Below are 12,815 nucleotides of genomic sequence, written 5' to 3'. Positions count from 1 at the left end.
CATTATGTTAAAATATTTGAACCCAGCAAACACAGAAATGTTCTTAAAATGGTTTTTCAAAACCTTTTAATAACATTTAAATGTCGGGTTATATAAAGGTCATGAAAACGTTTTTAACACGTTATTGAAAATATTTTGGGCAAACGTTTTTCGCAAAATATGTTTTCGACCCCAAAATAACATTCTGTTTTGAATGTTTTGTATCAAGTTTTCAAGAATGTTTTTGGAATGTTATTAAAAACATTTTTATACCCTTTATTTAACCCGACATTTAAACGTTTTCTGTAAAACATTTTTGTTTGCTGAGCAGTAGATTATCAAAAATGTTTTTTAAGGTTATGAAAACGTTTTATACTCTTAATATGCCCTTTATATAACCCGACATTTAAACGTTTTCTGACAACCTCAATCAATCAATCAATCTTTATTTCATTCAAAATACAACAATACAATAACAGCAAAACAACACATTTGAATGAGGAGATGCTCAGAAGGCCAAAAAGGCCTGAACAAGCACCCCCTTAACCTTAGCCTAAGTTTCTTAAGTTGTCTAATAAAATACAAGTACATACATACAAACACCCCCCACCCTCTTTCATACATTCATGTAGAACGAACTAAGCAGGAAAAAAATGATGAATAAAGAACATGCAGAATATAAATTAGGATTTCATAACATTTGCTCACGTACGTATATCGCACAAGAAAGCTGACATTTTGTGAATATAGTATAAATGCTAAGAGATCAGTTAATTTTAATCGATTTTTTGTTTTAAAAGGGAGAAAAATAAAAATAAATAAATCCAAACTAAGAGGTATTAAGTGTATATTTCTATAAGGTTTGTTTTAATTTGGGATCTAAAGAGTTTTACTGATGTAGCCGTTTTGGCGCATCTGTCAATCGAATGCCATTTTCTTGGCCCGGCGGTTCTTATTGTTTTGTTAGCAAACTCTGTTTTTGTAAGACAGATCTTGTAATCTTCAGCGTTTCTTGTGTGATACCTGAGGTGATTCCTCTGCTCAACAAAATAACTATTGAAGGCCTTTGGTAACTGATTGGTATTATACTTGTACATAAAAGTGCTTAGTTCGAGATCATAACTATCATAAACATTAAGCAAATTGTAATTCTTGAAAATAGGGGCTGAGTGAATTAAAAAGTGACTATTCGATATCATTCTAAGGGCTTTTTTTTTGAAGTTTGAAAATCTTTTCCAAATATTTTTGACAAGTATTTCCCCATGCTAAGATACCATAGTTTATGTAAGGAAGTATTAAAGTACAATATAGTGAATACATTATTCGCTCGGGGACAAAATGTTTCAGTTGGTTTATTACACCAACACCTCTAGATATATTCTTTGAGATGTTGGTAATATGAAATTTAGTTAAATTCTCATCAATTGTCACTCCAAGAAATTTGGTCTTATTCAACCTTTCCAGGATTACATTATCTAATATAATATTTTTAGTAACATTGTACAATACGTGTGATGTTTTGTGATTTGTACCAAGCACCATATAATTAGTCTTGCTTGCATTCACTGATAGCTTATTAGCCTTAAACCAATTATTTACTTCTTTTAATTCATTGTTGATAAGATCGTATTTGGACACAATGTCCTTATGTGAATAAGTTATAGTAGTATCATCGGCAAACAAGACAAATTTTAGAATGGTGGAAGTATTTATGATATCATTAACATACAAAATGAACAATAATGGGCCTAGGATGGAGCCTTGAGGTACTCCACATATTATATCTTTATGTTCAGATTTACAAAATTGTAATACACATACTGTTTTCTATTATGTAAGTAATCTTTAAACCATTTTAAAACGTTTCCTCTAAAACCATAATGTTCCAGTTTATGTAATAAAATACTATGGTCGATAGTGTCAAAGGCTTTTGACAAATCTAAGAAAATCCCAACAGTTGTCTCATTGTTTTCGACAGCATTACTAATTTTGTCAATAAATTCCAAGATAGCCATATAGGTAGAATGTGTTTAGATCTAAAGCCAAATTGCTTATCATTTAGAATTTCATATTTATCAATGTAATGTATGCATCTGTTGAACACAAGCCTTTCAAGTATTTTTGAAAAGCATGGCAGAACAGAAACTGGACGATAGTTTGAGAAAACTTCTGGATTTTCTTTCTTATAAATGGGAATTACCTTTGCGATCTTTAACTCATTTGGTACTACACCAGCAGTAATAGACAGGTTGAATATAATAGTTAATGGAATCGATATTTCCTTTGCAATCCTTTTTACCACGTAATTACCAATAGTATCGTGACCAGCACTCTTGTTTTGATTAAATTTATGTATTATTTTTATAACGTCTTCATCAACAATTGGTTTCATGTACATGCTACTGCTTAATGGGCTCTTTAAATAATCATAGTACTTCTTGCCATTTGTTGTAATCTTGGAAGCTAATTTAGGTCCGATGTTAACAAAATATTTATTAAATTCATTTGAAATTTTCTGGGGATCTGACACCGTTTCGCCTTCATCATTTTTGAATTTAGCTTGCATATTTCTTTTGTTGTTACGTCCAATAATACTATTTATTGTTTTCCATGTTTTTGTAGATTGTGTTTAACAGATTCAAATTTCTTTTATAATACTCTCTTTTTGATTTTCGTATTAACGTGTTTAACTTATTTCTATATGTTTTGAATGACTCAAGCGTTTCATCACATGGCTTTTGTATATACCTCTTATACATCTTATTCTTAGTTTTTATACTTTTGAGAAGACCTCTACTTATCCAAGGAAATTTTGGTTCTTTTTATTATTACTCTTGTGTTTTGTCAAAGGCACACATTCATCATATACATTATTGAAAATACGTATAAACTTATTGTAACTATCATTTACATCTTCATTATCCAGTTCAGCATGCCAATTCACATTGGAAAGTTTTTGCTTCAAATTATTTATATTACAAGTATTATGATTCCTCTTATAAAAATAATTTCTTTCATCAGGCGATGTTTTTCTTACTGCCCGATTTTTGAGTACTATAGTTAATAGATGATCACTGACATCAGTAACTATTATTTCTGAGTTTACATCGTTGTGATTATTTTTATAACCTTTTGCGAATGATGTCGAAAACGTTTTGTGTTTGCTGGGAACTTCTGAATCAAAGAAAAGCCGACGATCTTAGGTCTTTTAAAGACAAAATATATATCTTTAATACGAAAGGTAAAATTCTCAAATGATCGTCGGCTTTTCCTCCCAGCTACATACACTTTAAGTAAATATCTTTACATTTATACATTTTACTTCGAGGACTGTTAAATGTCAAAAATATCAATAATAAATCAATTGTCAAATTTTAATAATTTCGCATGAAATTTTAATAAATCAAAACTATTTGATATCAGAAGGACATTTTGTCGTATTTAGAATGTAATTCGATATGTCTGATGTGCTCTCATGTCACACAAAAAATACTATGTAAAAGTCATTTATACGTCAATTTGAAAATATCAGTTACTGATTTGAATTCCTTTATAAAGAGACGTGTCTTTCATTTTCATTTTGAATCATTAGTTCTCAAATGCCACGATAAGGGGGCTCTGGAGGTCAAGGGGTATCTTCCAAATGTATTTATATCATTTTCACCATGTTAACCAGTGTTTGTAAAAGCTTTTATAACAAATATTGTAATTATATATTTGTATGGTATAATTTGATGAAATAAAACTGAACTGAACTGATTTAGAATAAGCGGGTGTGATAGTGGGGGATTGGTGTCATGGTGGGTCAAGGGGTGTCATGGAGATCAAGGGGTGTCATGGTAGGTCAATCTAGACTTCAGTAGTCAAAGCCTAATATGGTCGGTAAAGGGGGTTTCATGGAGGGTCAGTGGTGCCTAGTATGACCCCCAGGATGGTGTCAAGTAAATGAGAAAAACATTAGGAATGTAATTAAATATAAAACAAAAACCTGGGGCCGTACATCTAGTTTTATATAGTTATAGGAAAAATCATAAAATTTGTGTTACCCATTTCTCCCATGCTTAATATGTCACTTATGCGTCAATTTGAAAATATCAGTCAATAACTTATTGATAAAATTCCATTAAAAGGTCGAAAGGGGGGTATGTTTGTCATTTTGATTTGGATCATTGGTTCCAAAGTGCCACGAATCCACTATAAGGGGATCAATATGATAAAACATTAATACAGTAAACATGGTGTAAAAATAAGTCTATAGTAAATCGGTTATACCAAAGTAGGCCTAACTGATTAGGCATAATATGCAGGGATATTAACCATCTTCCTGAATAGTCAGACTATAGTACAGGTCACTGGCGTATTTTTTTTAGTTTTTTTTTTTTTGCTTCCACAAATGACTACGGTGGTACATGGAATATCATCTCTTCTCGAACTGTGACCTGTGTCCCGACATTTAACTATGTGCAGTATCATCCTCCTGATGGCTATGATCACCGTGAGCAAGTACCTTATTTTCACATGCTTTTCATGATCACTAGTGCGTGCAAAGAAGACGCGGATGAATTAAAAGCAACAATTAAATACTATAAAAGATTTATATGGCTGTTTGTATACAATGTCATTATACAGGGTGTCCCCCAAAAAAGAGGCCCCTCATTGCGCCCTATTTTTCTCCTATTTCCGAAAAGTTGATGAAATATATGTTGGTATGTAAAAAAACCTTCAATCGTTAGCTTTAATAAACCAAAACAATTACTTCAATCAGCTTAAAACTTTTGAAGATATGCTCTTTTAAAGAAATGTACCCGTTTTTCACTTTGTCCACGGAGGAGGTTTGGCTACTTCAAGATTAAAAGGACTACCCGTACCATGCATGAATATCAAACATTCCTCAATGATAACTTTATAAAATAACTTTATTTAGGATATGTGCTTTACCGGTGGGTTTATGGGCTGTAGATCTTGAGAGTGTTATTAATTTGTGGGTAAAATGGATGCGGAATGGGACTTCTTTTGCTTTACTTGCAATTACTTATTTTTTTCTTGGTTATTTTTGCCTTTTTGTTTTATTATGTTTCTTCCTTTCTTACTTTGTTGTTTCTTGCTTTATTTATTTAGAACATAAGTCATTTCTCTTTTTAGAATAAAAGGTAGCCCTGAAAAGGCCTTGTTTGGTTTATCCTTGATTCTTCTGAAGTGAGTTTACTGTGCTGCTCTCCCCACACCTGGCCGCCTCCTTGGCGAATACATGTTTCAGCCCTGGTCCTCATTGCATCACTTGCGTTGCGTACCATCCTTGTGCGCCGGGTACTTGCGAATGCAGCAGTAATACGTTTGTGAAGATCTTGGATTTTGCCTCAAAGGAAGAAATCAAGTGGTGTGAGGTCTGTTTGATCTTGCAGGCCACTCCACAGCATGACCCATCCCAACAACTCTGTTTGCTATCCGTGGACAGAGTGAAAAACGGGTACTTTTCTTTAAAAGGGCATATCTTCAAAAGTTATGAGCCGATTGAAATAATCGCTTCGGTTTATTAAAGCTAACGGGTAAAGGCAGTGGCGTAGATTTCTTTTCGCCATTGGGGGGATGGGGTTAGAAAAAATATCTTAAAGTCAGCACCTTTTGGTGACAAAATAAGGTTATTGTACAAATGCGCGCGAAGCGTGCGAAAAATTTTGCAATATTAAAGCTAAACTGGTGAAATATTGTACAAAAGTTTAAAAATTTCGAGCGGAGCGCGAAAAATTTAGCACTTTTTAGGTTGAAATGGCCAAATATGGGGTTAATTTGATTGGAAACCCATATACAGGCGTCAACATTGGGGGGATGGTTGTATGGATCATCCCCCTGGCAAAATATTGGGGGGATAAATACCCCCATCCCCCCGATCTACGCCTATGGGTAAAGGCTTCTTTACATACCAACATATACTTAAACAACTTTTCTGAAATAGGGCGCAATGAGGGCCTCTTTTTATTGGGACACCCTGTAGGAGTTGATCCCTTAAAATAAAAGTGAATTCTTTTCTGGCTAATTCACATTAATGTTATGATCCCTTAAATCTAGTTGCAGATATGTGCACTGGTATAAGATAACTCTTTTTGAATCATTTATATATTACCATCCTTGTTGTGTTGCGTGACATTATTCTGTGAAAGTTGTTCACATTATTTGCTGCGTGGCTTTTGCTTAACGTCGGTTGGGATTTCATGTTAGGAAATAACAAATAATTTGCATTAAGATTCGAAGACTTCCATTCAAAGATTTTCCGTTTCATTCTTGGTTGGTGTTGTTACTGTTGAATATTTCATTCGTACATACTGCAGTTACTGTCCGTTTTCCTATACACAATACACAGTGCTCTTTCCCATTGACGCGTGACCTCTACAAATAGCCCTACGTTAAAAGTATGGGGATATGACTAGTTAACGTCGCTGTGTGAAAAATAACCGGCCAATATTAAAAGTACTCTTCTAAAGTTGTAGAAAAAATAGTTTTTTAACATGTCCTAACTTTTTAGCTAATTTAGATTTTTGGAAATATTCGTACTTTGGTGTTTTAGTTAATGTTATAGATAATAGTACATTGCCTAGTTAACGTCGCTGTGTGAAAAATAACCGGCCAATATTAAAAGTACTCTTCTAAAATTCTAGACAATATAGTTTTGTAACATGTCCTAAATTTTTAGCTAATTTAGGTGTTTGGAGAGGGTCGTACTTTTGTGTTTTAGGAAGGACATGTAAACGACAGATAACACCAAAAATATGAAGAAATTATTTCCAAACCGTGTTAAGTCAACAATCATTATGTTGCTCATTTTCAAGAATGCTGGTTTACAAAAAGCACGCCATTGTCTGATTTCGTGAACAAAGCCACACATACCATTGTTTCCTTTCGTTTCCTTTATAATCGGTTACCCAACTGAAGCTATGAATACCAGCTTTATTGCGATATCGCACATGAAAATAGACACTTGTGCACAACCAGAGAAGATCCGATTTAATCAGTTGAGCTGTTTCAATGAGTGTTATCTTGGTTTAATAGCTTTTAATGGGGTTAAGTCCTGCAAAGGTCGAGATGAATTCTACTGTAGACATGACTGCATCATGAGTAGTGTGTAGTGGCTTGAAATGACGACATCAAAATACAAGTTGGCGTGCGCCATCTTTCCGCATTGCATATCCAGCAAGTAATGCAGCACCCTTTCCGTCGCCTATAGAGGAGGATGTTGCAGGGTTATAAACTTATGATGAATTTAGGAAGATACCATTCATTACCGGCAAGTGGACTAAGGCTTATGAATTCATTAATTGATATGATCGAGTAATGATGAGCCTGGGGTATACATTGGTATAACATGACTCTGTGATTGAAGTTTAGTTTGGATGAATAACCAAGAGTTTTGATAATTTTACTAGAGTATAGGCTTAACTCAAAAGTATGGCAAATACGGTGTGAATTGATAATGCAATATGAAGCCCAATTTTGACGCTATGACACTATTACAAAATTCTACACATTTTAAGAGTAATTATTGTGACTTATGTGACCAAAAATATAATGAACTATCTCGCAAAACATATTTTGTATTCTAGTTTATAACCAATTGTAAAAATTAACATAAAATAGTAAGAGTAAGGGTAATATCTTAGCATATACTCAAGATTTCCAGTGTATTGTTTTCTTATGACGCCCGCATTCATTATAAGTACTTAGGAAAGAGCCATTACAGAAAAAGGCTCATTGAAAAGTATCCTAATTGTAACGTAAGTTTCATCTACATTTTCAATTCTTTTTCAACTCTTTTTGAGGCAATTCTTTTTGAACTTAAAGGCGACATTGCATTGGTTATACCAAAACAATTAGTTTATGCATTGTCAAAAAAAAGAGCTTGCAGTACTCCTTTCAATCTAATGGTAACGTATGTTTTGTGAGACTTACTTTCTTTGAAGTTCGTTAGAATTTTGCATATTAAATAAAAGCATAAAGAATTGACGAATGAGTGATTTTGAAAATGTGACATGTATCTTACAATATGACAGCAAGAATTGTCTTACATTTGAATTACATTAAAATTGTTTACTGTTTATAAACAGTAACCTGTTAAATTACCCTTAGTAACGTAAGTTACCCATACAAAAAACATGGGTATTATTGAAATTGATGCAAAAAATAATAAAAGTTCACAAGATTTGATCTTCATATTTTCCAGAATGAAGCTTAGAAGGACTGCTATTGATTTATGAATAAAAATCAGTAGTTTAGAGATTTTTGCCGATTTTTAAATTCCAAGTACTGCCGATTTATCGGTTTTGACTCTAACTCAGAGAAGATATTTAGACTTCCCATTGTTTCCATTTCAATTTTCTGTACTGATTTGCTATCTACCCAGCAAACACAAAACGTTTTAAAAATGTTTTAAACAGGTTATATTTTAAGATTTTAGTTTTGGTAAAAACATTTAATTGTCGGATTGTATAATGGTCATGAAAACGTTTTAAAACGCTTTGTATGAAAACACACAACAATAATATTTTTAAAATGTTTTTCAAATAGTATTGTCAAACTTTTTTCGCCAAATATTTTGTCAACACTTAGATAATATTATGTTAGAATATTTGCAGTAAGGTATCAAAAAATGTTTTTGAATGTTATGAAAATGTTTTATACCCTTTATATACCCTTTATATAACCCAACATAGTAATCTTTACTAATCTTTTGCGAATTATGTCCAATATGGTCTGTTTTTGCTGGGTAGTACAACATGGGTCGATAGTGACAAAATGTACCTCAATGAACAGTGCACATCTAGATCTTTCAAAATATGTTGACTATCGACCAATGTTTAGCCAGTCTATTCTCAAAATTAAAACAAAGGGACCCTGTCAATGTAGTGGGAGTGTCATTTGATGAAAGGAGGGGATGTATCATGTTGCAAAGGATTCTGGGAAAGATAAGATATCTTCACTGGGTAAATTTACATTACTCAGTGTTCCCTATATAAAAACTACTGCATGCATGACTAATCTCATTATGACTATAAAAGCATCATGCACCATGGCAACAGACATTATTGCCCAATAACACGAAACTTATCCGGTTAGATGATGAAAATTATCTCCAAGCTGTTTCCGTTCACCTGCTGTTTGTTCAGTTCCATTGAACATAAAACAAAACACATCCTGAGTATACCAATATGTACATATACGTACAGGTACGTGACTCTGACTTTGACATATACAGAAATAGCTAGTAAATTTACTCTTCTTTTTCAGTTTTTTCACTTTTTTTCCCATCAGAATTTTATTCGCAGTAGTGGTTTTAAAATAATGGTTCCAAATACCAACTGCAAAATACGAGTTGACTTGCGCCCTCTTTCAAGATTGCATATCTAACGAATAATGTAGTACCTTTTCCGTCGCCTATAGAGGAGGATGTTGCCTGGTTAAAAACATAATGAAAGATATTATGCATTACCGGCATGTATATTGTCTAAGAGGACTAAGGCTTATAAATTATATGACTAAATTTATGATTGGGTAATGAAGAGCCTCGGGTATAACATGAGCATCAAACATGAGAAATGTTGCCATGGCAGCAGACATTAATGCCCAATTACACGAAACTTATCCGGTTAGATGAAGAAAACGATCTCCAGGTTATTCCCGTTCACCTGCTGTATGTTCAATACCATTGAACTTACATACATCCTATAGGCATAGATCGTAACTTTTTGGTAAAGCATAAAACTTCTTCCTGATTTGCGCATACACCAATTGTGCCTCGCACTGTTTTACGCCCTTTTACTTCAGATATCAAGTAGTCAATTGATATCTGAAGTAAAAGGGCGTTAAACAGTCAATCACGATTTTGTTAGTTTAACCGAGGTATCGTACAAGTTCTCGACCGGTAATGGAGTGACCGGGGTCCACTCCCCCAGTCCCCGAGTTTTGACTTCCCCAATTTATTATGTCAGGTTGCCAGAGCGTCATAAAGTCATTGAAATAATACTTTTTGGGCTTGCATCCTTTGTTTCCGATCCTCTTATCCCGGCCTCTAAACTGTGTCTCACATTGTCTTACGCCTTACTATGGTGAAGGATAATAAGCCTCCTTTAAAAGCTGAATTTATACTCCATCGCTAGCAGAAAAGCGATTCTCGTGTATGCTCGGTGTGTACTTCCGTTTCCAGAGCGTCAAGACAATCAATCAAGGGGGAAAATGACGTCGCTTTTGCAAGTTAAAGAAATCTCAACTTCTGAGCGATATCGCTTGACACGTGACCCAATCATTTCCAACCAACTGAATCTTTTATTGTGCGAATTAATTTACCTTTCTCGATTATTAACTTTCGATGATGAATTAATTCAAATAATTATTGACATTAAATGATGTCCAAAATTGTATTTGAAACTGCGGCCAATGAAATACTCACTGACGTCACTGCCACATCAGGCTGAAAAGTGGCAGAGTTGCTGAGAACTGTCAAATTAATCATTGGTGATATTGAAAGTTTTAAACTTCACTAACAATGAAAGGAACAAACATGATTAGTGTTCCACCCATTTCATTCTAAGAAAACATCGCCGAATTAAAGAGCATGCAAGAAATACGTAATTCGTTGTCATGGGGAAAGCCTACACAGCAAAAAATAAGGAGTAAAGTGCTACCGACTAAAGTATGTTGATTAAAAAATAGACCAATTATTTACTCATCAACGAGTAAAAGACGATATTTGACACAACCCTTTGCCAGAGTAAAAAATGGTCAATGGAAAGAAGTAAAATATTTTAATCGCCACATTGTATTTTACTCAAATCGCGTAGTAAATTCAACACGCGGAGTAAGTTTAATTCGACGACGTATTAAAATTCATGTCATCATGGCGTATAAAAGCGGAGCCGGGATGCGGAGGTGCAGTGTCTGCTGGTGGAATGGAGTTTGTCAGCAGTACAACCAATATTTGAAGGTACTAATTTCATTACTATTATTCATAACTTTATGTCCATATACCTGTCACACAATTTAGAAATCTTATTGTATGATTTGAACCGGATATAGACAGGTTTGTAAGTTAGTTAAGCTTATCAGTATGGGCATCGGCTCACCATGTCATGTGTACTTGTATATTTGCGATCGTAACTAATGTACTAGTCTGAGCAACCTCGTAGTACATACGCTGATGTGGACCAGGCCCGGGGACCAGGGGCGAAGCAAGCGGATAGGGTGGACAAAGTCCATGAGCCCCGAGCAAAAGCGAAAATGAAGTGGATAGGGATAGGGCCGATAAAGGAGATGTTTAGAAGGCCTCACACTACTCCTTGTCCATATACCCCAAAGCTCTTGCTACGTCCCTGATCCTGATGTTGACTCGTGCCACATAACTTTTTTTTTTTTTTTTTTTAGTAGGAGAGTGAAACCATTGCAAAATATCACTTGAAATTTTTTTTCCACAGGCAGTTTTCTTTTTCAGTGCATTTATAATATTGATCTATATTTTACTTACAGATCAGATGTGACTTTGGGATTTTTGTGCTGCCCTACCTCTTTCCAGGAAAGGTGTTGAAGAAAGATGCACGAACGTCAGTCAACAGGTAAATTTCTATCAATAATGTTGCATTTAACTTGCCAATTTTTTTGTGCATTTCAGAATACATGTAGTTCATTGAATGTGTAGTTCATGAAACCTCAAATGCCAAGGGGAAAACCCCTTGTAGAACTTTGAATAATCAAGCGCGAATCTTATAATTATCTTGTTTACCATGTCTGTAAATTCTTGTCTCCTAAAGTTTGTGTCCCCTTGAAAATACCATTGCCCGCTATCACAGGAATAATAATATAATAATTATAAAGATATTTTAAATATTTGCAAAATCGCATGAAAGTAGAAATGCCAATGCAATGGGTGATTACAATGTAAATTACATGTAAATATGTCATATTTGCTTTAATATTTCAAGAATTTCAGCAAGAGTTTTCATTTTTGGTTATATATCATCTGACCAATTATAGACAGTTTAAAAATAAGACATCCATAAATTTGGTTATTTATATTTTAAACCTTACATCTGCTTCATCACTTTCGAGTACCAAACAAATTTTGATTTATGGTTGATACAATGAAAAGGTGGTGGATTTTCTATTTTAAGGCAGCTATATTTCACTTGAATAGTCCCAATCCATGAAATTAATGTCCTTTATTACATTTTCTTATATTTTACATGTTTCAGGAAGGCACAGCTTTGGACTGGTTCCTCGCCAACTTTACTGGACGCACGCTGCAATTTATATACTTGTGATGCAAGTTGAATCCAGAACAGTGTTTTTATAATGGATAGGCAAGCTTTTTCAATGCGCAACAGTGATGAAAGTTGTAGAACTTGTGCACAAGATATACCAAATCCTTCACATGCAATGACTTAGCATATCCAGTACAGGCTGATCACTGCTATTTGGCAGTTCCTGGACACTATATCAGCTACAAAAGAACCTGGTAACATTAGACAATTCTTGAGTGTTAAAACATAATGAAGTGAAGACTTAATTCCTGTCCCATTTAAAACACTCAGCATCTATAACATTAATTTTCAAATGACTTTTTTTTTTCAAAAGTTTTGGGAGAGGTGACCGGCTTCTATTTTATTCTATTTTGCTCACATTGGGTAATGAGACAATAGACATGCTAATATTGTGATTTATTTGATACCTATTTTGAAAATAAAACCGGAAAAATGCAGAATATTATATTTAATTTTGTATTCTTTTCATTCTTTTAGTTTAAAATACTGCTTTGTTCCAGCTACAGATGGAGCCACAATACAACTCGAAAGTGTTTT

At 33.9% G+C, this 12,815-nt stretch overlaps 1 long non-coding RNA gene across 1 annotated transcript; it reads left to right on the top strand.

Moving 5' to 3' along the window:
* Positions 1-10,624: 10,624 nt before the first annotated feature.
* Positions 10,625-12,261, top strand: LOC140136588 (uncharacterized). The gene is made up of 3 exons (XR_011856699.1): positions 10,625-10,948; positions 11,488-11,573; positions 12,210-12,261. It is a non-coding gene; the product is annotated as an uncharacterized lncRNA (long non-coding RNA).
* The last annotated feature ends 554 nt before the right edge of the window (positions 12,262-12,815 follow it).

The sequence above is a fragment of the Amphiura filiformis genome, chromosome 16 (assembly GCF_039555335.1).
Source record: "Amphiura filiformis chromosome 16, Afil_fr2py, whole genome shotgun sequence".
Classification (NCBI taxonomy): Eukaryota; Metazoa; Echinodermata; class Ophiuroidea; order Amphilepidida; family Amphiuridae; genus Amphiura; species Amphiura filiformis.
Note: the sequence above shows the minus strand (reverse complement) of the source record. Positions and strands in the feature narration are given on the sequence as shown.